Genomic DNA, 24,403 nt, shown 5'->3' with positions numbered 1-24,403 from the left:
AAGAGTGGAAAGAGATGGTTTGGGGCCAATCAAACACCTTCATGAGACATCTGAGGAATTTTTGCAGCCTCAGGCTACTCAATAGGCTTCAGGAAGATCATCACATGGAGAATGGTTGAAGGTTAAAACTCTTATTAGCCAATTGGAGCGTCAGCTTGAGTTCTTACATTCCTCTTCTTAATTACAGCTCTGCTGTGCTCAATGAGTGTGATTCCATTTACTGTTTAATAGGGCACTTGTCTCAAAAATACACAGACTTCTCCAAGGATTAGCAGGGATTAAATCTGAACAGTACGGATACCCGTATTACCTGTCTTGGTGGGATAGATAAATAGTCCAGTGGATGGCCTAAAATACTTACCTTTGCAGGCGAAAATGCTGCCCTAAGCTCCCACTAATGCTGCTCACATGGACAAAAGCCTAGGTATTGGGTCACATAATCTCTGCTAAAGGTGAGGATCAGCCAGGCTAAATTCTAAACTCCTCCTTCAACAGGGTTTACAAGATCAAATACTTTGCTAATCTGACCAAAACAGGACTGAGCCTGAAGCAGAATTTCCATTAGGATAGGTCAGTTTTTAGCCTATTACCCTCCATCCCAATAAGACTGTTAATATGGCTATAAGTCAACAGTTTATATTGAGTAAGTCATCTTTAAGACACGTTTATGACAAATTTGAAAGAAGGTAAAAATGGCAAATAAAAGGACCTTTCTGCCTTGCCCATTAAAGCCCCGTACACACGATAAGAAATTCAGAAGGGAAATTTCGTCCGACGACCGATCTGCCGATTTTCGGATTGTTAGTATGGTGATTTCGACAGCCGAATCCGTCTTTATGGCTGACAAAATCCTGATGTGCAGGCTATAAAAAATTTTTCGTCCGTAATACAACGTCCGGTTTTCGTCTCATTAGTACAGATTTCAACTGAAAAAATCTTAAGAGCAACACTAGGCATGCTCAGAGACGAAAGAACACACACAAAGCAATCCAACACATGACATCACTTCTGAAGTAGAATTCTGTCGTACGGGAAAATTCGTATGCAAAAAACCTATTCACTTTCCACATCAGACTAGCATGCCACAAAAAACGGACGACTGATCGGGGGAAATTTGTAGCGTGTATACGGGGCTTTAGGGCAAAGTGTTCATGTAAAGGGGCCCTCAATGCACTACTGTAACTCACTCTCCACTCTTTCCTCTGTTGCAGCCAGCACCAGAATCCTCAGTATCGGCTGGTGTCAGACACCCCCCAGGAGTACTCTCTCTGCCATGTAACAGTACTTAACTCTAGAGAATGTTTGCTAGTCTAGTGACCTGGCCAATGGCCTAATAAGGAAGTCGATTTCTATATTAAGTGCTATCCCAAAATTAAGCATAGCACTTCCTTATTAAGTCAATTAAATAATTACGCTCCTATGGCACATTATCTCTCAGAGAAGCCTTCTTAGTTTTGAATCTTTAAAGCTCGCCTTTCCCCTACCTAATCATATGCCTTTCTGTTATTACCAACTCAGACATGCAGTTAATATGCAATTTCGCCACAGTGTTTCCCTGTCCTCTCACACACTAGAGGAGCTTCTGAAGACAGAGCTAGATAAGCCACTTTCCTCCATCTACTCAGAGCTTAATTCCACTAATGGGCCTAGGCTGGATAGTCTTTATTGGAGATGGCACACGGATCTTCCTTCTTTCACTGAGGAGGACTGGTCCGAGCACTTCGATCATTTTTTGACATATGATATCAGCCAGAGATAGGTTTACTCAGCTCAAGCTAATACATAGAGTCTAATACACTCCACTCCCATATATCCCACCACTTCAAGCACCTGTCAGCGATGTACTGTGGAAGAGGAAACTCTTCTATACATACTGTGGACCTGTCCTTGTATGCAGGCCTTTTGGAACGAAGTAGTATCTACCATAAATTTTGTAGGTGGTCTTTCGATTGCCCGAGACCCCCTTATTTTTCTTCTGGGTATGACAGACAATATGGCACACACCCGCTATGTTAAGTTGTTCATTTTTGTTTTCAACATTCTATGCTAGACGAACAATATTGATCAAATGTTAGGTCCCACAGCCTCCCACTGTGGGGGAGTGGAAGGCAGCCATAAATGCAGTCCTCCCACTATATAATTTAACATATGTAAGTCACAATTGCCTGAAAAAATTTGACAAAGTCTGGTCCAACTGAATTGATGCCGAAAGGGATTTCTACTTAATGCCAATCACTTTTTTGCATGTTATTAGTTTATCTGGGGCTACGGCTCAGGCTGGGCCAAGCTTCTATATGATGGTTTAAATGCATACCTGGCTGCTGCCTTCAGTCCTCGCCTTCGTCCCTTACCCCCTTTATTCCTTTTCTACCTCCCTGTTCCATTTCTCCCCCCCCCCCTCCCCTTCCACCATTCCCAACTATACTGGACTGGTATGCATGTACTCTTTGGGAAAATATGGAATCTACCTTTTTGCATACCTTGCATGTTACTACCACAGGGCCTTTCCTTGTCTTTTGCAATGTATTCTTTTTTGGTGAGATAGCTTGATCTCCCATAAGTTCTGGTTCACATGTAGCCATTATTGTTTGATATATTGATATATATTTGAAATATTTTGATATAATTGCAAGAGATTTCTGTTCCAAGTTTTCTAAATACTGGCAAAATCATTGAAACAAGATGTATATAAGGCTTCTCAGTTCTAATGCGTTAAAAATGAAAATTGTCCTAATCGGAAATTGTATGCTTTCCTGGGCTCACTTCACAAAGCTGGAAACAGCGTTTTTTAAAAACCTGGCCAACAGCACTTTTAAGTACTCTATGAATACACCATTAAGTGAACCAGCTTGATCTCTCGTGAGATCTGGTTCACTGTAGCCATTATTGTTTGATATATTGATATATATTTGATATATATTGATATTTTTGCAGGAGATTTCTATTTCAAGTTTTCTAAGTACTGGTAAAATCAGTGAAATAAGATGGTATAAGGCTTCTCAGTTTTAATGCATTGAGTTGCAATGTGTTCATGAAAATTGTCCTAATCGGAAATTGTATGCTTTCCTGGGCCCACTTCACAAAGCTGGAAACAGCCTTTTTCAAAACCTGGCCAACAGCACTTAAGACTTGCCAGCGCATATTAATTCCAATTATTATTTGGAAGCCTTGGGAAAGGACAAAACTCCAACAAATTCCAGTGTTTATTTTGTAACTGGAAAACTCTTCCATATAAGGACAAGAGCCCTACTCTCTATTCATGAAATAGTCAGGATATTATTCACAGTGGTGGCCACATTCCGAGCCCAGCCACAAACTAGTCACTGCAGGCATCTGCTTCGACCCTGACTGATTGAGATTTCCTAATGACAGCTCTGAATCAACATCCATCCTTTATTTATCTATGGATCTAGCTCATCTATCTCTGCTGTACTTTTCTGTTTAATTGAATTCAATTTTTAAAATTCAAATTTAATTGAAATATATTAATTTTTATGTTCACAAATGCAAGAAAGGAGGGTGTTGATCAGTGGGTGAAGGGGGATCTCAAGAGAACCTGTCACTCTACTTCCTGTTACTGTCAAGTGGCTGGAAATAGAACTCTGAACTCTGAAAAGGAGAATTTTACAGGAAAAAATCACCAAAACTTCCCCATCCCTGTTCTACTTTCCCCTATTACTGGAATATAAATGTTAGGTGATCCTAATTTGCAATGCATGCAGCTATTATATTGATTTATATATCAGTGTGTATGTAAACTACATAGCAGAGCATGTTTCCTAGCTATTGTTCATAGAAGCACTGAATTTTTACGGCAGATACATGATGGTTTGTTTACATTATTAGCTTCTCATAAGAGGGAACTCCCTTGATTAAATCACAGTTCAAGTAATCCTCGTGAGAGCAGGAAACGGGCGCTCCATCCACAGGATTTAGGAGGTGCTGTAACATTTTTGTGCTGAAATTCCCACTCCGGTTTCATGTACTAATTCATTTATCAACATAATGGAAGGCAGAACTATTAGGATGTTTTAGACGCACTAGTCTATTATGAATAAACTGTAAAGTCTGACTAATGAAGATTTAGTTTTTACAGTGAGTACATATTTTGGGTAACGTTTACCATGAAATAATTTTTGAAAATATTTTTACATTTTTAAATTACTTTAGTTACTGTTTTTTCCAGTATTATATTACATTGCTCTTTGAGTGTCTGTATATGACTGTGGTCAGAAACTGCTGAGATAAATATGCAGCCATGTAGACCAATCCAGCCAGATGGCAGCTTATATCTATGGGTAAGGAATAACCTGAGGAGGAAGTATAGCCTGCATATGTAATAGACAAACATGGTGGCCCCTGAGTACTTACATAATGACAGACTATACGTTAAAACAGGGTTTTTAAAACACTATATTAACACTGATAAATTTCATTATAATAAAGCTCAACTTCAGCCACATTAAACCTAACAAAATTGAACCCCGTGTCCCCCACACACTCTCGAAGGATCTATAGCTTGGTTTTGCAATAGGTTAAGCAAGAACACAATACAATATGGATGGGCAATCCTAAGTGGCCACATCCTATGCTGATGACATGGCTGCTGGCAGTGGTGGGATTCAAACATTTTAGTAACCAGTTCCGACTTTCCCAGCAGAATGACCAGCGTGTCCCCTTTCAATGCACAGTGACCAGCGTGCCCCCTTTCAATGCACAGTGACCAGCGTGCCCCTTTCAATGCACAGTGACCAGCGTGCCCCCTTTCAATGCACAGTGACCAGCGTGCCCCCCTTTCAATGCACAGTGACCAGCGTGCCCCCCTTTCAATGCAAAGAGACCAGCGTGTCCCCTTTCAATGTACAGTGACCAGCATGCCCCACTTTCAATTCACAGTGACCAGCGTGCCCCCTTTCAATGCAGAGAGACCAGCGTGCCCCCTTTCAATGCACAGTGACCAGCGCTGCGTGCTCCCCTTTCAAGGCACAGTGACCAGCGTGCCCCCCTTTCAATGCACAGTGATCACAGCATTGCCCCCAATCATTTCAGAGTGCCAGAGCATTGCCCCCATTCATTGCAGAGTGCCCACAGCATTGTCCCCAATCATTGCAGAGTGCCCACAGCATTGCCCCCAATCATTGCAGAGTGCCACAGCTTTGCCCCCAATCATTGCAAAGTGCCCACAGCATTGCCCCCAATGATCATTGCAGAGTGCCACAGCATTGCCCCCAATCATTGCAGAGTGTCACAGCATTGCCCCCAATCATTGCAGAGCGCCACAGCATTGCCCCCAATCATTGCAGAGTGCCACAGCATTGCCCCCAATGATCATTGCAGAGTGCCCACAGCATTGCCCCCAATCATTGCAGAGTGCCCACAGCATTGTCCCCAATCATTGCAGAGTGCCCACAGCATTGCCCCCAATCATTGCAGAGTGCCACAGCTTTGCCCCCAATCATTGCAAAGTGCCCACAGCATTGCCCCCAATGATCATTGCAGAGTGCCACAGCATTGCCCCCAATCATTGCAGAGTGTCACAGCATTGCCCCCAATCATTGCAGAGCGCCACAGCATTGCCCCCAATCATTGCAGAGTGCCACAGCATTGCCCCCAATGATCATTGCAGAGTGCCCACAGCATTGCCCCCAATCATTGCAGAGTGCCCACAGCATTGCCCGGAATCATTGCAGTGTGCCCACAGCATTGCCCGGAATCATTGCAGAGTGCCAGCGTTCCCCCCGCGAGACCCGTTTACTTAACTCACGGACGGTCATCACGGCAGCTTCTCTTCAGTCCCGGCTCCCCGCGTCTCCTCAGTCCTCCCGCCTCCTCGGCCAATGGCACGGCGTTTGCCTTTCGGCCAATCAGGAAGTGGGAGGACCCACTCCCTGATTGGCCAGGAGGAGGATCCTTGTGACAATAGCGAATTTTCATTCGCTATTGTCACAGAATGGGCGGGCTCGGCCTCGGGGCACACTGCTCTGCTGCTCCCCGGCCGCAAGCTTAGAGGGATCAGCCAGTTCTGCGAACTTGCAGAAAGTTTGCAACCGGTTCCATAGAACCGGTGCGAACCGGCTGAATCCCACCACTGGCTGCTGGTCCTGCTCTGAATATAGTGCAGGCGTGATGACGTCGGTGAAAGGGGTGGCAACAAGACTACTCTGAGACTTACATGAGGAGTGGCTTGTGGAGGACTACCCACCCGCCATAACCAGAATTTCAGGGAAGAACATTGCGGAAGCGTGAAGTATGATGAGAATTTAATTTTTGCCACCTAAACCTCCCTATAGCAGAAAGAATAAGACTATTTTGCCTAAAGTTAAACATGCCCCCCCAACACACAATGCAAGGGTTAAATGCTAGTTAACTCTAGGGGATGCTGATATAGATGTTATACTTGCCATATTCCCTCTGGCAGACTTCCTTCATCTGTGTTCAGCCCCCCCAAAGTCTCTCTTATAACATGCACTCCACGGTCACATAATAAAATCATCAAGTACAATGCAGGGCTTAAAGTTTTGCATTGTACAAGAAGACAGAGAAGTTCAATACAGAAGGAAATGGAGGGCCCTGCTCATGGAGCTTTCAATCTAAAAGCAGGGTGGCAATAATGAGGACAGTGGGCCATGCCTGCATAATATTACCAAAAGTACTGGGACGTCTGCCTTTACACGCACATGAACTTTATTGCCATCCCAGTCTCAGTCCGTAGTTTTAAATATAGAGTTGGCCCACCTTTGCAGCTATAACAGCTTCAACTCTTTTGGGATGATTGTCCACAAGGTTTAGAAGTGTGTCTATGGGAATGTTTGACCATTCTTCCAGAAGCCCATTTGTGAAGTCAGGCACTGATGTGGACGAGAAGGCAGTCCCCACTCTAATTCATCCCAAAGGTGTTCTACTGGGTTGAGGTCAGGACTCTGGGGTGGAGGAACTTGACTGGCCTGAACAAACCCATTCATCTATGTCTTAATGGGCCTTGCTTTGTGCAGTGGTGAGCAGTCATATTGGAAGAAAGATGGGCCATCAACAAACTGTTCCCACAAGGTTGGGAGCATGAAATTGTCCAAAATGTCTTGGTATGCTCACGCTTAAGAGTTCCCTTCACTGGAACTAAGGGGCCAAGCCCAACCCCTGAAAAACAACCCCACACCATAATCCCCCCTCCACTAAATGATTTGGACCAGTGCATAAAGCAAGGTCCATAAAGACATGGATGAGCGAGTTTGGGGTGGAGGAACTTGACTGGCCTGCAAAGAGTCTTGACCTCAACCTGATAGAACACCTTTGGGATGGATTATAGTGGAGACTGCGAGCCAGGCCTTCAAATCCACATCAGTGCCTGACGTCACAAATGCACTTCTGGAAGAAGAGTCAAACATTCCCATAGACGCACTCCTAAACCTTGTGGCCAGACAGAGTCGAAGCTGTTATAGCTGCAAAGGGTGGACCAACTTAATATTGAACCCTATGAACTAAGACTGGGATGCCATTAAAGGTTGTGTGTGTAAAAGCAGGCATCCCAATACTTTTGGTAATATAGCATATGTTGCATCAACCACTTGTGATTTCCATTGAAAGCCTATGTTGCAGGGTGCAATACAGAAGCACATTTGAGAGAATGGGACAGAGCATTATCACTCTATAACAGGAAGTGTCCAAAAATGGATGGCATGATCACCAAGGTTTTTTTTAAATCAAATCTACGATTTAAAAAGATTATTAAAAAAAAAATTAAATTACATTAGGGGTCATGCATACACACATATGATTTTACATAGGATCTAGTTGGCAGCTTTGTGCTAATGGTACAAGTATACAGTCTACAGAGAAAATGTATCCTATTTACTAGAAGGCATGTGGCTCCTGCCACCTAGCATCCTTGGTTGCTAGAATGCAGATGACTCCTGTTACCCAGCATCTTTGGGTTGCTAGGGTGCCGGCGGCTTAGGGCCAAAAGCATACATTTAAGATAAACGCTTTACACCTGTAAACATTAGCACAAATTTATACATCATTAAATACAGTTCATGTGACTTATCCAGGACTTCAGATTTACATAAATATGTGTATTTGGCAGAAGTATAACTTGACGGGGGTAGAAAATCTCTGGCTGCTAGGGGTCACCGTTTGTTACAGGTTTTGTGTACAGTTATGTCTTGTCATGTCCCAATACTTTGGCATATGACCTATGTGTCATTGCCTGTCTGCATTAAGCTGTTGAAACCTTTTTTTGGAGTACTGGTGGATTTCTACTTCAAGACTTTGGTTTTGCACAGGGCCATCCTTGCAGTCACTCCAAGCACCATCCTTGTCTGGTCCAGCAGCCCTGAACAAGATTTTTAACATGTACATAGAGGCAAACTACAATGCATAGCTTTTCCTTCTGACAAAAAAACATATGATTCCTGGTTATGTTGACAAATCCAGTCACGTGTCTGTCCATAGGCACATTTTGATACATAGCTTCCATAAACATTACAGTCAAAAGTATTTATTAACGTTTAACATGAAAGGAAAGCCATATGTTTTTGGTTTGGCTGCGCAAGGAGATTAGATCTTTTGGAAAACCGTCGGCGGTATTGTCTGCTGCACGAGGAAAATCTGCATTTGTTTTCCTAATAGGGAAGAGGTCCTCTTACAGTATCCAGAAAATGAATTATTGCCTGGAAGATGGCAGAAGTAAAGCAGCCAGTTCAATCACTCCATTCCGTCATATCAAATAACACTCCTTGTATGGGTCACAACTGTAACAGATTTGGCTGCAGGAAACTGCAGTTAGCGGGGAAGCCTTTTAACGTGGAGCTGAAAGCCTTGTTACCTCTTTCAAATGGGATTCGTACTGTGCCAGAACTAAGAGAAGACGCAATCCTGGGATATAAAAAGCACCAGCTCATTTTTTTTTTTTTTTTTGGGACTAGCCTTGCTTTGCCCAGTGGAGCTGTAAAGGGTGGCAAAATGCTTTTCAGGCATTATTAGGCATATTTTGTGTGTGTTTTTGGACATGCCAGCTGCATAAGGGGGTCATGAAGGCAGGGTGTTGGACTGGCTAATATATTTTGTAATACTGCAGGTATACTCTATGTTGTTTGGCTTTTGGCTGTCGTGGGAGGAAATTTGACCTATGAAGATACTGTCTTGTACAATATGTATTGGAACAGTATTTTGCACTGTTCCTCTGCGGTTCCAACTAGCTGTCCTTACTATGTGCCCATTCCATTCTTTAAGACTACCTGGGGCATCCTTTGGACTCAGCGTCGCCAGTTCTTGGTTATATGTATGGTCTCCTGAGGAAGCTAGCTGACGGCGAAACACGTAAAGCCCGGTGCCTAATTGTTTTCTGCAGTCTTGCCCAAATACAGTTACTACACTACCTTATATGTACAACAAATATCATGGGCTATGGCTTAGCAGAATGACCGCCTTTCTTAGGGAGCCTCTTGAATACAATATGTAATTGCACTGAAATGTTTTTATGGATATAGATATGTGTAAGGAATTTTTGTAAATGAATAAGAGTATCTATGTATTTCAACTTCTGATTACTCACTCTCTTGGATTAAGTATGACACCTTGAAAATCCTTTTTTCCCTATTTTTTCTCAGAGCATATTAGAAGCGTTCTTCGAGTGATTTACATGTATATTCAAGCTTCAAGCGTTTTTGTTTTGGCCAATGGAAAGTACTAGAGGGAGGAAATCAGTTCTTACAGACATAAAAAGAATTGGAAAAATGTGCGTATTTTCAGGCATTTCCATTCAGGTCTGTGAGGTCAAAAACAGCCAATTCTCCCTCAAAAGTAGCTCAAAAGGCGTTGAGCTACAGGCGCCTGAGTGTTCATATGTGAACAGCCATCATTGAAATACATAGGATTTTGAATGTTGAACATTTTGGAGCTTGGATCCACAAAACACTTAGGTGTGAATGAAACCTTATATTGTAAAGATACCCATGCAAACTTTTGAAACTAGAATCCTGTTTATTGATGATAATAATTTCCAATGCGCTAACAAACCCGATGGAGACTTCACCAGGGCAATCTCAATTGACCACTCGTTTTACCACGTTAGGTAATCTTTTCAGAAGAAGTTTAAAAAGAAAGTGAATTAAAGTGGCGGACCTTCAGAGCTCTTTGCCGTCTCCTTGCCAGAAAGTAACTTCCGGGCGCATGCACTCACAGCGTCGGAGCCGCCGAACACGGAAGAGACGCAGAGGGAACATGATGGCTCCCTCAGCGGTGTCAGGGCGACCGTGTCGGGGCTTTCTTTAAGGTAAGTGTTTCATAATAAGCTGGTATGCAATGCATACTAGCTCATTCTGCCTTTCTCCTGCAGGGTTTGCTTTTTAATTTTTTTTTGGGTGGATACAACCGCTTTAACTTTAGTAGAAGAGGTCACCATAGCTTATCTGTATCTAATGGACTGAAAAACTCTGCCTTCTCTATTTTGTGATCCTCCAATCACATCACTCTTTGAATTTTTAAAGTTGAACTTCAGGATAAGCAAATATTGTATAAATACAGGAGGCATGTGTATTCTGACTTGAATCTTGGTGTGCTTTGTATATTTTTTCCATATCTGTGGAGTAACCCAGTGAGAACCATCTTCTGTACTTTGCCTATGTGTAGGAGCTTCCTGTAATAAGGACCAGTCACTGCTGCTTTCTCTCCTTGTGAAGGATGACTGGTCTTGTATCCGCCCCCTCCTGTAGTTATCTGCAGGCAGCCTGTACTGGATGGACCTGCTGGGCCGGTCCCCCAGCTCTCTCTACAGGTTGTGTACAGCCCAGTGATGATATCACCGCTACTTTTACAAAGTAATACTGTATATGGGTTTACAAAAGCATTTGGAGCACACTAAGTGAATTTATAACCTTTGCTAATGAAAGTTTTTGTGCCCAGAGTTTAGTTTTAAATAGATCTATTCATGTTCAATTCCCTGGACATATCAGGGAAATGCGACTGGACTCCTCTCCATATTGGAATCATGCTCTTTATAAACACATTAATCCAGTCCAAATAAGACTGCCGTTTTATGCTTGTTGTTCTTCTAAAATGGAAAATCCATTAATTATCCTCCCCGGTGATCCCTTTATAAAGTATAGCTTTGAAACCTTCAGCACGCTTCCAGGCAAACAATCGTTACTGCAAATATTCCAGTATATTGGCTCCTTTGAGGCACAGGAAACAATAGGATTGTTTTACCAGAGTGTAATATATTTCCATTTGGCTACTTTTGCGTGTGGGGAAAGGACTATTGGTCTTTATCAAAGGGTCCAGCCTTTCAAAAATGTTATTTAAAGTGTAACTCCAGACAAAAATCGCTTTTCTTAATATAGCCTCGAATAGGGTGGGGAAGGGTTAGAACTTCTGTATGTTTTTTATTTATATATTTTATTTCTGTCTACAAAGGGAGAGGCATTCCCATTTTGCAAGCTGTCAGCGAAGCAGGTGTCCTTAATTGAACTTACTTATTTTTCATGGTCTAATCGTAGAAAGTTGCATTTCCTCTGGTGGTCCAATCAGAAGAAGTGCAAAAGCTTGCAATTCCCGATACTGGAAGGAATGTGCTGCACTCAAGGATTGAGGATCAATCCTATTATCTAACATTATAGTGGTGGGTTACATAGCATTTTTTTGGGCTTATTGAACATATGGGATGTTGTTATACTCCCTAGAGGAGAAGTTTTGGAGGACCATTCCTCATATCAGAATGCATTAGTTTATTTTTGGAAATAGAGGGCGGTAGTAGTTGCCTGTATATTTAAACACCAATTTCCCTTCCGATACCAAATACATTAAAGTGCCAAAACCTTTTTTCTATGGTATTGGACAGAGAAGGGCAGAATCATTACTGCTAACTTTAAGGTTTGCCCTTTTTGCCGTTACCAGGAAAAAAATTGAGAGAAATGCAAAAATATAAGAACAGAAATATAAGGGAATTCTTCTAGTGGGGACACCAGTTCTCATGGCAATTGTCTGAAAGGGTAATGTCTTTACTAGAATGATTTCCTATCACGTCTTATTGTGTCTACTAGACAGGAAATAAGGGGCAACCTTCCCAATGGGACACTTAACAGGGCTTTTAACCACTTCCTACTATCCAAAATGAAAATGAAAAATTAGCTTTGAAAATGCTTTAATGTTTTTCAAGGCATTCCTAAGCTGTATCCTTTGAATCACACCTCATACTGGGTCTGCCAGCAAGACAAAAGGCAGGATGGCGTAATGGGACAATTATGACGGAGACTGGGAAACCTGTAAAGTACAAGTCAATATTCACTATGCCAACAACAAGTAGGACAATGCAAGACAGGATTAAACAACACCACATTTATGTATTTTTCTAATGATAGGACCGTTGTGTGTAACCAGGAGTGGACAATGCAGTGACTCTAGACGCATTGTAACTGTGGGGAATTAAATGGAAGACAGCTAAGCTTCATTTACTGTATTACTCCATCCTGTACCGCGTGCAAAAGTATTTATAACGCACATAAATGGATCTCTCCAGGGAATTCCAGAGGACAGATTTACGAACCAGATGTTGCTTTACATTTATACAGGTGTGATTTGACTGCTGCAAAAAGAACATTTTGTATAGGGAGAACATTACTTATTTATGCCATTCCAATTACCTTGTTTGACTCTTGTGGCGAAGAGCATGTAGAAATAGAAAGGATATAGTGCCATATAAAACTTAACTGTGCCTAGATAGCAATAAAATCTATTGTAAGCAGAGGCAGAAATAGCTCCTGACCCACTACATTAGGCATGGCTCCCAACTGTCCCTGATTTTGAGGCACTGTCCCTGATTTTGAGGGACTGTCCCTGAATTGGAACAAAGTCTCTCTGTCCATCTTTCCTCCTCATTTGTCCCTAATTTTGGTCTGATCTATATAGTTTTATATCAAATGCACTTTTTATCTTTCAAAAAGTGTTTGCCAGTGCTAAACCTTTCATACAATTTCTAAATTGCAGCATTTGTATATTTCAAGAGCTAATATAAAGGAATAGTTGTGGTAAAAAAGCACTTGTGGATTTTACTGATAATTTTGTTGTATAACTCTCCTTTAAGGAGTGGCAGGGGGTGTGTCCTATGCATACATGCTTTTGCTAATGGATGTCCCTTGTTCCCACCTAAAAAAAGTTGGGAGTTATGACATTAGGGGCCCCACCAACTGCATTTTTATGTAGTATGTAGGTTGGTAGATGAAATACAAAAATAATCCATCCCTCAAACCTGATAAATTGATATTGATGACATCTGGTGTTTCATGGGTGAGCAGTATGTTTTTGGGTGGGGGATTAGAGGATGTGGCCACCAGCAAATTTAAGAATTTGTGAGTAGGATTGGAAATGGTAAAAAATTCAGCTCTTGTATATGCCTTTATGAACTAGAGCATTTTTTTACATTTCCACTACGGGCCCTATATTTTAATTTGTTATTACGTAATGTGTTACTAAACCCAGGACCCTGCATTAACTATATTTAGTCTCCCACAGTACACAGAACATGGAAATGCAATTATTTTAGTAAATATAAACTGCTAAGTACCTTTTCTCATCAGTAGTTTGAGCAGCCTTGTGACTTCTATCAGTGTTCAGCCAAGCACTGGTTAAAGCTTGTAGGAGGAGATTTCTGACTGTCCTATGAGACTGCAGGACCCATGACCCTCTGTCTGAACAGTGCTGATAGGCAGTTTGCTGATCACGTGCACTCTCCCAAGAAAAAATAAACTCTCTAGCAATACACACCAAACTGAGCATGTGCAGTCTGACTCCTCTGTAGACTCTGTACTAACAGGAAATTATCAGGGGTCAGTGGAAGGAAGGGAGGATCAGAGAAGACAGGATCAAACAGACTTTTTACACAATGTGGAAGGTTAGCCCCTTAAGTTCCACAGTGAGTATAACGAGCATGCTTTACTGCATATACAGACTGATTTTACGGTTGTGGGTTTACTAACACTTTAAAATAAAATAACACATACATATATTGTTATTTGGGAAAAGCTAGGCTTTCGTTCAGCAATATTGTTTGCAAAATGTTTTTTTTTTTTAATTTTCTGTTAAATCTGTAGACAAAAAGACTAAACAATTTAAAAAATGCCTTCTCGCAATTTTGTCTTATGTTGGTTAAAAAAAAAAAAAATTCTAGAAAGAAAAAGAAAATAATTGGGGCGAAGAGGAGGAAAGAGTTTATTAGTGTTGATTATGGTTAACAAAAAGTTAAATAAGGATTCGTTTTATTTAAAAAAAAAGCTTGTAAGGTTCCTTTAAGTTATGTCATATGCAGGTCAAACATCACAGCTTTGATCTACAAATTAATAAAATAGAAAGAACATTGAAACAACACATCAATTCACTGTATTTACTCAATGACACTTGCAGACTATCTGCAAGCGTCATTTTACACGGGAGCGACTGCATTTTGACAGCAAATTCACTTGACTTTAAACTTTAAAAGCTTAAAATCATTTTAGAGTTGGTATATATCATCCATGAAAGGTCCCCTTTAACCCCAGTAACCTCTTGAAAGATGACCCAATATATTTGTCCATGTTATTTATAGCTTGTTAATATAGGCCTGCCAGCAGGCATACAGTATAAATGTATACTTGGAACCAACTACCTTTTCTTTTATTTACATCATGGCTTTGACATGTCTTGTCTCACTGAGAGGTCTGTTTACCATCTGTGTTATTTATAACTGTCAGGTAGAAATTTGTCAAAGTCCACAGTGCTACAGCTCTTGAAAAGTTTTGTCATCCGTTTAGGCTTTATAACAATTATTATTTTTACAGGATGAGGTTGAAAGCCCCAAGACCAACCCCCAACATAAAGAAGCAGGGTACCCCTTTACATCTGGCCCTTTACATCCAGGCAATTACCAGAGACCTTCTCACCATGGGTAGACTAATAGCTACACTACCTACTGGTCTGCATACAGCTTTTAGGGTCAGGAAGGCTTGGTTCACACCTATGGGGTTTGCTTTTCCATCCATTTCTGCAGTGCGTTTTGCATTTTTGCAAGTTTTTCTAGCGTATTTTTATGCATTTTGTGTTTTGCATTTTTTTAAGCTTTTTTTTAAATTTGGCCAATTTGTCGTTGGACAGATTAAAAAAAAACGCAAATGCAAATTGTGGCAAAATCGCAGCAAAAACACACACTACATGCTTATCTGCCGCTTTTCCATTTAAGTCTATTGAACCAAAATTCATTGTTTTGCTTTTAAAAAAGTCCCTGACCCTTTCCAAAAACGCAGTGGCTGAAAAAAGCATAGATGTGAACGTGTCCCATAGCAAACCATGTTAAATGGACTGTAGTGCATTCCTGCAAAAAGTAAAAAGCAATAAAAAATGCATAGGTGTGAATCAAGCCTTAGCCATATTTATATATACTGCTCAAAAAAATTAAATGAACACTTTTTAATCAGAGTATAGCATCAAGTTAGTTAAACTCCTGGGATATTGATCTGGTTAGTTAAAAAGCAGAGGGGGTTATTAATCAATTTCAGCTGCTTTGATGTTAATGAAATTAACAACGGGCACTAGATGGGCAACAATGAGATGACATCCAAAACAGAATGGTTTTACAGGTGGAGGCCACTGACATTTTTTTCCCTACTCATCTTGTCTGAGAAGTTTTGCACAAGTTTTGCATTTGGCTAGGGTCAGTGTCACTATTGGTAGCATGAGGCGATACCTGGACCCATTAGAGTTTGCACAGGCATTCCAATTCCTCCAGGATGGCACATCAATACGTGCCATTGCCAGAAGGTTTGCTGTGTCTCCCACCACAGTCTCAAGAGCATGGAGGAGATTCCAGGAGAGAGGTAGTTACACTAGGAAAGCTGGACAGGGCCAAAGAAGGTCCTTAACCCATCAGCAGGACCAGTATCTGCTCCTTTGTGCAATCAGGAACAGGATGAGCACTGCCAAAATCCCTCAAAATGGCCTCCAGCAGGCCACTGGTGTGAATGTCTCTGGCCAAACAATCAGAAACAGACTTCATGAGGGCGGCCTGAGGGCCCAATATCCGCTAGTGTACCCTGTGCTCACTACCCAGCACTGTGGAGCTCGTTTGGCATTTGCAATTGAACACCAGAATTGGCAGGTCCACAACTGGCACCCAGTGCTTTTCACAGATGGGAGCAGGTTCACCCTAAGCACATGTGACAAATGTGAAAGGGTCTGGAGAAGCCATGGAGAACGTTATGCTACCCGTACCATTGTTCAGCATGACCGGTTTGGTTGTGGGCTAGTGATGGTCTGGGGAGGTATATCCACAGAGGGATGCACAGACCTCTTCAGGCCGGACAATGGCACCCTGACTGCCATTAGGTATTGGGATGAAATCTTTGGACTCATTGTCAGACCCTACACTGGTGCAGTGGGTCCTGGGTTCCTCCTGGTGCATGACAATGCCTAGTGGCGAGAGTATGCAGCCATTTTCTGGAGGATGAAGGAATTGATACCTTTGAATGGCCCCCACGCTCTCCTGACCTAAATCTAATAGAACACCTCTGGGACATTATGTTTTGGTTCATCTGACGTCACCAGGTTACACCTCAGTCTGTTCAGGAGCTCAGTGATGCCCTGGTTCAGATCTGGGAGGAAATACCCCAGGACACCATTCGTAGTTTACTTAAGAGCATGCCCCGACGTTGTCAGGCATGCATACAAGCACGTGGGGTGCCATACAAACTTCCGAGTACCATTTTGAGTTTCTGCAATTAAATTTCAGCAAAATGGACTTGCCTGCTGCATCATTATTTCACTTTGATTTTTGGGGTATGTTTGAATTCAGCCCTCTGTAGGTTGATCATTTTCATTTACATTAAACAATGTGGCATCCTTTCATTCCTAACACATTACCCAGTCCATATCAGTATAGATTTCCAGCATGATAAATTTCCCAATTGAGATCTGATATGTTTTCAAAGTGTTCCTTTCATTTTTTTGAGCAGTGTCTATAGTATATTACATAATTGTCTTTGCAGATTTTTGTTGATTCTTTATTGTAGATACGAAGATACTAAGACAATCTACTGCCATAAACCAGTGGTCTGCAGCCCTTTGCTTGCCTTTATCCGTCCCTTTGGACACTATTCCTCTCTCTGACACTAACAATGGGGTAATATTCCTCGCACTGACATCAATGATGGAACATAAATTCTTCCTCTGACATCAGTGATGAGGCACTATTTCTTCCACTAACACCACCAAGAATGGGGCACCATTCATCCTACTGACACCAACAATGGGGCACTATTCATCCCACTTACATTAACGATAGGGCACTATTTCTTCCACTGACACCAATGATGGGGCACTATTCCTCCCACTCACACCAATGATGGGGCACTATTCCTACCTCTGACACCAATGATGGGGCACTATTTCTCCCGCTGGCACCAATAATGGGGCACTATTCCTCTAACTGACACCAATGATGGGGAACTATTCCCCCCCCCCCCTTACTTCAACAAAAGGATATTATTCCTCCCATTGGCCCCAAAATGGGGCTCTATTTCTCCTACTAATACCAATAATGGGGCGCTATTTCTCCTCCTCGTCACAGGGATGCTGTGTAATTTTTTTACTCCCACTGACCACCAAGCCTGAGGCATTATCTACTCCCACTGGCTACAGTCTGTCCCTGCTAGAATCTGAGAGACAGTAAGTTGGCCTTTTGTTTAGAAAGTGTGGAGACCCCTTCAATGAACAGTCTTAATTGAGTCCAACTTGGGAGTCTAATTCTGCTTGCTATAATGACATATAGTGTTGCACTCCTGTAGAGATACAGCCAATATATGAACCTAAGTAAAAAGCATTAGGCAGGCCATTGCATTATGTACTTGTCGGTAGATCTAATGGAGAGATTGTACAGTCAGATTGGAACCCGTGTGGTGAACATCAGGATTACCATTTTGGGATGCTTGACGTTTTACTTCCAGTACTCTGCAGTTTTCTGAGAAAAGCAGTTAGCCAAGCACTTGAGTATGGAATGGGATTCCTGGAACTGTCTACAAGAAAACAACATTTTATTTCATTTTTACCATTTAAGAAACTTTATAGCAGTTAGATAGTAATAAACTTTGAATGACATTTAATTATAAAACAGCTAGTAGGGAAAAAATATTTGAATAATGTTAAAGTGAAGCTTGTATCAGAAATCAAACATTTGAAAGCAGCTGAGCTATTCTTTTGGCTCAGGAGTGTTTTGTTGGGTATATGTGACAGGTCCATTTCAAAGACCATGGCTTTCCTTTTTTAGTTAGGTAATATTGAACAGAGGTCCTTAAATGGTAGCATGGAAGCCTTGAGAACATCCAACATTGTTCTATATAGAAACAATTACTCTTTATCACACCAGACTTTCATCAACTTCAGTCTAATGTAAAACTGGTCAGCATGTTCGTGAAATGTTACCTTCCCATTAATTTATATCCCATGACACCCTTTAAACATATTGCTTATTAATAAAAACAAAAGGTTTCCCTCAGAAGGATTTAATTTTTATTCCATATGTGTGCAATCAGTGTTTTAGAACCACAAAAGTGGTCTCTTTTTTTTTTCTGGAGCTCTCCTGGAGCTTTTTTAAAGCCTAAAGGCCCGTACACACGTACCGATCGTCGGCTGACCGATCGGCCGTCTTTTGTCCCCGGGCTGTCGTGTCCGCTGAAAAGTGCAAAAGACTGCACACGAATTTTGTCCGCCAACAACAGCCGACTGCAGAAGTGATGTCATGTGATGGTTAACTTTCCCTGTGTTTTTTCTTTTCTGAGCATGCCCAGTCTTGCAAATCTGCTGTCTGTCGGCCGAATTCTGTACTGACAGGGAACAATTGGCTGTTCTGGTGTCGGCATACAAAAATTTTAATGCTTGCACGACAGATTCTGTTCGGCCGAAAGTGCGCTGTTGGCTGTCGGAAGCATCATACTAACAAGCCGAAAATCGGCCGATCGGTCGTCGGCCGAATCTTTTCGGCCGACAATCTGCACGTGTGTACGGGCCTTAAGTTTAGAAGTGACCCTTGTGCTGGTGGCTGGTGTCTTACTTGAAACCTGAAGTCCTCTGCCCCACATAGCCCCACAGTGGTAATCTTTTGATGCTGAGGGGGTTTATAAAGCCAATGGACCTCTAATAGGCACTCATCAGCTTCCCACCCCCCTTATCCTTCTTCACAGAAGCTGTACTATAATTTTAATAAATTAAAAGGGCTTTATGAATGGAGAAGATGAACCTTTCATTCATCTGTGATTCATTCAGTGATTTACTTTGATAGAAGCTATAGTACAGCTTCTATAAGTAAAGCAGGAAGGGGGTGCAGAAAGGAGAAGTATATTGGCATGCTTGATAAGTGCCTATGACAGGTCACCAGTCTGAGACAAGACAGCAGATACTAACACAAGGGACACTTTTCTCATAAGTGTAAGTATCATCCCTCATGCTGATATATATATATATATATATATTTTTTTTAACTAAACGTAGTAACTGCCATTATTATGCTTTGTATAACAAAAAGTGCAGCGCTATCAAATATGGATTATGAAGATGATATCGAGGAGAGCAGTCCACGGGTGCAAATTATGGTGAAGCATGCACAAGATATAAACATTCAGTGCTCTTCAATGTGCTGGAAATCCTCCACCCAGTCTCATTAGCCTCTCACCTCAGACTTAGCCCCTGTGTCACCAGACGGGCTGATAAGATATAAACTTTCTCCAAGGATATCACCAATATAGATCAGATCAGTATTCCTCTTCATCAGAAAATAAGGCTCACAGGTAACAGATCACAGGTCCATAGGAAAACAAAGGTCCGGACATAGTGCATTACCGCAATAAGTTACTTTATTGAACATAGCATAAAATCATAAAATTACCTTGTAAAGCACTATACAAGTGCATGTGATGAGCAGATCGTATTACACACAGTGGTCTCGACCGCAATGGATGGTGGGTGACGTCACTGGCTCCTCCCCCTTCACACGCGTTACATCCCACTGGGCAGGACTTCATCAGCCTGCACTTTTTGTTATATATTTTTTATTGGGACTTTTGGTTTATTGATCCTTTAGTGCATAGCAGCTTTCTATTATTATTTTATACAATTGCGCTGAATTTTTTATTTATTATTATTACTATGCTATGGCAATGCTGCCATTTGGAGTAATGAAGAAATCGCAGAGCATCAAACAATATTCATGTTCCCAAGACAAAATTGAGCATTACTAGTTTGGAACATGACATTTATTAGAAAAACATTATTCCACATTCACAATCTAGGCAATAACTGCCCACATAAGGGAACCCCAAATTCTGATAAATATAAAACGTATCTGTGACCGAAGCATGGTCTTATTTAACAAATTACAAATAAAGTGCACAGCAAAGTTAACCATAGCAATATCTCAGATTTCATTTAGCCAATTAGCAGAAGAGGATTGCTGATTGATTACTGTACCCTACATAGCACTTGTCTCCTTGTATTGTATAGTGAATAAACAAATTATGGGTAATGGAGTTCTCACTCTTACAAGGGACCTACTGTAGTTATAAAATGTAAGAAAAAGGTTTTGACCAGAAGCACCCATCGCGGCATGCCTCCATCCCTAATTGTACATACAAACAAAATAACATTGTTCATGGGACTTTAAATGAGGCAGGTCGTTGTAAGAATGCATAGTACAAAAAAATTATTAATTATTATTTAAAGATTATTTTTGAGCATTCCATAATCATGATGTTCATGATGACAGTTTCCATAGTGATTAAGACATATATTAAATTAAAGAGCTGACATATAAGAGATTGATGATGGAATTAATTAATATTCTAGTTCTAGTACATGATAGTATACATGATTGACACAAATTATAATATCTTGGCATTTGCTATGATTACTGTCCTTACATAGCATTTGTCTCCCTGTATTGTATAGTGAATAAACAAGTTATGGGTAATAGAGTTCTCACTCTTACAAGGGACCTAGTTATACAATTTGGGCAGATTCAGGAATCAGTTCACTCTGCTTCACCATCATCCTCCTCATAGCCTCCCCACAGCCATGCCTGTATTTAAAACCTAGGGCACGTTTTGTCAAATAATTCTTTATAATGATGGATGATTGTGCAGTAAACATCCTTCCAATCCACTTATCCGGTGAAGGTTCTTTTTTTTTCTAGCGAACAGATGTCATAGATCTCAAGAGTATGTGCATTATGTTACAGATTTTGGCTGCTAATATGCACATTTTGACTTTAGTCAGAAGTCATTGGGCTAAGTCATCCTTAGATAATCTTTATTTTGGGGGCTGAGATAGCACCTGACATGTGAGCAGCAGAAAGACGAAGCTCCGCCTCCTACAGGTAACCTGAGCGGCAGCAGTGACCCATTTTGGTGGCATTCGGAAGCTTGTGGGGTATGGAGTCTGCAACACCAGGAACCATGGTGAAGATTGGCCAGACTCCAGGGAAATCCACAGGAGAACGCCTGGCTAAGTTTGCCTGGGGCTCCCAAGGTGGCTGGGGAGATGGCCAGGAGGCACGAGGAGAGGGAGGGGAGCTGGAGATACATCAACAGCTAATCTTCATTTCAATCCACTCATCCAAGTGCAGAAAACAGTGGCAAATGTCTGTCACCAGAAAGGACAGAGGTGTCTTTGGTGATGTGCGCTGTGGTGGACAAGATAGCAATGGCCAACAGGGAAAAAACTGGGTTTCTGAGAACAGACTGAAGCAAAGCTTTTTTTCCACTGATTATGCACCAGTGAGTTACTCAGTTAGTATTTCTCAGCAGTTGCCTTAACTGCTAACAGTAATATCTGGATTATGGGTAAGGGGGGAATTAAGACCAGGAGTTTGAATACAGTTGAAATTATAGCCGCCCCCTTTCCAGCCTCTTCTTTAACTTGAAAGTTAGAAGCGGATCGGCTATGCAGAGCTGCATCCAGTTTTGGTAAATCAACCCCATTATGTCATACACGCTTAAAATGTATGTAATAGTATAGTATTATAGTGTTTCAATAAAACTGTGGCCTTCCAAGATGTCCTTTTAGTAGTTGCCGTCCAGCAAATTGACAGTGGTGTTCTCATATGTTGCTCCGTTTCTTCTTACTACTCTTTGAAGACCTATCCCTGTTCTGGTCACAGGGTGACAACAGTCTATTAGGAGCAGTAATGCCATCTGGTGGGGGAAGGGGGATCATTCACACAGAGTACAACGAACCTGCATGTTGATGACCTTGGTGTGCACAATGGAACGTGGTAAAACACTTATGCCTGTCTTCTAATTCAAGTCAGTCTACTAAAGAACGACATCGCCTCCAAACTGTGTTGCCACTTCCCAAAACTCCTGGTGCCATGTATGCAGGGGAATGTAGTTCTGTTGGCTATATCTAATGATGATAAGCAATTGTTCACCTGCCTCCGGAGCACAAGGTGCACATAAATGGAAGTTTCAAGACTAGTGTGCATGGGGATAAGTTTTTAATGAATAAAACTTCAGATTTCAAAAGGATTTTTTTGTAAAATAGACCAGCGATCCAACTATTGGGGGCATGAACTGAAAAAATATTCACTTTAATTTGAAAGCTGCCATAATTAGTGAACTATCAAGTATAGTTCAAGCAAATACAGCACCTTCTTCCTTTTTCCTGCTGTGGGTAGGGTTCCTGGTCACTAAGCACCTAAAAGTGGTTACTACAAAGAGACATAGGGGTGGATTTACTAAAGCTTGAGAGTGCAAAATCAGTTACAGCTTAGTTACTAAAAAGTTACAGCTGTGTATGGTAGCCAATCCACTTCTTACCTCAACCTTTCCAATCAAGCTTTGACAAAAAAAACCTGGAAGCTAGACTGCTCCAGATTTTGCACTATCCAGCTTTAGTAAATCAACCCCATACTGCCTATAGTTGAGGCTAGGTTCACATCTAAGCAGCTCTGCATTACCTGTTTGCGCAGGCACAGCAGCCCATTCATTTAAATGGGGTGCTGTACCTGTGTTTCCTGCAGTGGAAAGGTCCCTGCACCTTTTTTAAAACGTGGCCGCATTGAAACCGCATTGTGCTTTTGCACCATGCATTTCTGCAGGTGGGTAACCACACATTATTCGGTGCATGGGGTGCCATTAAGAGTTAATGGAACCCCCACACGTTTTCTTTAAAGCATCACAAATTGTTGTGCAGCTGCATACAGGTGCGGGAACGTGTGCCCTTTACACCCATTTCTGTACCTGCACAGGTGTGAGCTTAACCTAAAGGGCTGCTCCTTTTCTCCTGGTTGATTTTTGCTGGATCTCATGGAGACTCCTGAAAGGTTGCAAACCAGGGTGTAGTAGTATAAACATAATGAATTTACAGTATGTGAGTCTGCCCACATACAGTAACTTCCCACTTCTTGTTTTACATTGCTGGTGGTGGTTTATCCTGCTTTGTGAGGAGGCTAAAAGGCTCAATTTATGGTGAAATGTTTGCGTGCAACTAATTATCACGTCTTTATGAACTTGATGAACATCCTTTGCCAAAGCAATGGACATTAATATAGAATTACCCCTGCTTCCCTTTAAAGCTATAACAGTCTCCACTCAACTAGGAAGACTTTTAACATGATTTTAGCGTGCCTTTGGGAATTTGTATCCATATAGTTAATAAAGAATTTCTGAGGTCAGGTACTAATGTTGGATGAGAAAGCCTGGCAAGCACTTGGCATTGAAGTTCATCTCAAAGATGTTTAGTAGGGTTGAGGTCAGGGCTCTGTGCAGGCCACTCGTGTTCCTCCACACTAAATAAATCAAACCATGTCTTTATGGAGCTGGCTTTGTGCAGAGGGGCACCATCATGCTGAGAAGAAAAATGGCCTTCCCCAAATTGTTGCCACCAGGTTTAATGTGTACAATTGCCTAAAATATATTTATATATTGTAGCATGAACACATGAATGTAATAATTTGGAGGGGCTGCTAAAAAAGGTTTGGCCAAATAGGTGTGATGGTCATGTGTCCACAAACTTTTGGGTATATAGAATGCAAAGAGGGTGTTAATAGTCTAAGGCCCCTTTTAACATGACCAGTTTGATCAGGTCTGCTGTCCATTTTTCAGGCGGACCCTCCATTCTTCTCTGTGGGGACTTGTGTCTGTTTACACCTGCCTACCTCCAATCCAGTCTGATCTGGCAAAAACAAATGGAAGGGGATCCATTCAACTCTGTCTGGCCGGATCAGATCGGAGGCTAGTAGGATGTAAACGACAGCCGGTCTGTTTACATCCAACTGCCCATAGAGTAGGGTGGGCTGTATTCATGGCCACTCTACATAGGCGGAGCAGACACGGACATGTTATTCGCCCGCTCCTCTCAACTCAGTAGGGGATCAGTGGATAGATGCCCTAAAATAGAT

The 24,403-nt window shown here is 41.6% G+C and overlaps 1 protein-coding gene across 3 annotated transcripts in view; it reads left to right on the top strand.

Annotated features, from left to right (window-relative positions):
* Nucleotides 1-24,403, top strand: part of CALD1 (caldesmon 1) — a 295,859-nt gene that overhangs the window by 13,466 nt on the left and 257,990 nt on the right. The window lies entirely within an intron of this gene.

The sequence above is a fragment of the Pelophylax lessonae genome (assembly GCF_965119305.1).
Source record: "Pelophylax lessonae genome assembly, chromosome: 4".
Classification (NCBI taxonomy): Eukaryota; Metazoa; Chordata; class Amphibia; order Anura; family Ranidae; genus Pelophylax; species Pelophylax lessonae.
Note: the sequence above shows the minus strand (reverse complement) of the source record. Positions and strands in the feature narration are given on the sequence as shown.